Here is a 1,440-nt window from a genome sequence, read left to right as displayed (position 1 = left end):
AAAAAAAAAAAAAGAAAGAAAAATTGGTTTAAAACAAAAATTACTGTTTTGGATGTCTCCTTTGTAAATTGTTCCCCTGTGCTATTTTTACATGTGAAAGGCAAAAAGTTCAGAAAATCTTCTTTCAAATCTAGATACAAAGATGTCCTCTAAAAAGCAAAAAAAGAAACAAAGTTTTGTTTATGTACACACACTCACACACATACAAGGTGTGAATGTAACTTAGTAACTAACACTATTCTGGGGTGGACGGCTTGTCTTTTAAAATAGTCATATGGCCCCACCGACTTCCCAAAGTGTCTCATCCACTGTGCGCACTCACACTCCACCGAGTCATCGGAACAGCTCCCCCTGCTCAGGGCTTCTCACAAACTTCTTTGGAATGTCACTTTCATTCCCTTGGGAATTTCTAGAACTATCTCTTGTGGACCTAACTGATAGGAAACTGCCAAAAGCAGAATGAGGTGGGTGATGACAGTTGTGAAATGCTGGGGGTGCTTGGGGGGCGGGGAGGGAGGAGCCGTGGCCAATTTACTGGTGTGCCTTATAAACTATGCTCAAAACGACTTAACAGAACCAGCATTTGGGAAGAGGATTCCAGATGACAAACGCTTTTTCAGACAAACACACATTCCCCATTTTGGACGTATTATCTGGCATGATTAAAATCGGCTCACTTTACAAAAGCATTAAGTTACATTACTAAAGTTATGGCTATCAGATGTATGTATGATATATCCACAGACTTCCCTACTTAATAAAGATAATGGATATTTCGTGAACTAATCAGCCCCACAAGACAAAATTCAATTTTTTAAAAAAACATTTTAAAAATCTGTTTTTAACCTAAGCCTATTCACCTTCATTTCTTCGGTATTGAAAAATAAGAAAGTGTTTGACAATTTTCAGTAAGCCTTCCGGTTACTCATCTGTGCTTATAAACTAATCTAAAATTCTTTAAAAGCTTTTTAAAATCCTAAAACCCAACGAAGAAATAGAAAGCAACCTTGAAGAGACAGGTCACTTATCAAAATGTTCTCACTTCTGATTTCCAAAAACCTTTTAATCAACCATCAAATTTCAGGTACGGGCTATTTTACACCTGTTTTACATGTTGTCCTAGAAAATCTGTCCAGAAAAGTAGAAAACATGAGAAAATCATCCGACACCAATGCAGACTGCATATCGTGTTGTTTTTAGTGACATTTTAGCCAACTGGAAACTTTCTGGAATCATTAATTCCTAGATATACATTGCTTAAATTCTCAGGAAATGTACTTTGGCTCACAAGTTTGATGGTTTTTATCAGGTGTTAAAGGAACATAATGTGTGCTTTTATTAAGAATGACTCAGGCGGCTCGGCGCCTATAGCTCAACCGGCTAAGGCGCCAGCCACGTACACCTAAGGTGGCGGGTTCGAATCCCCAGCCCGGACCCGCC

This window comes from Otolemur garnettii, unplaced genomic scaffold, assembly GCF_000181295.1.
Source record: "Otolemur garnettii isolate 467f Iridium unplaced genomic scaffold, OtoGar3 scaffold00021, whole genome shotgun sequence".
NCBI classification, from domain to species: Eukaryota; Metazoa; Chordata; class Mammalia; order Primates; family Galagidae; genus Otolemur; species Otolemur garnettii.
The sequence above is the reverse complement of the archived record's forward strand: the minus strand, read 5'-3'. Positions refer to the sequence as shown.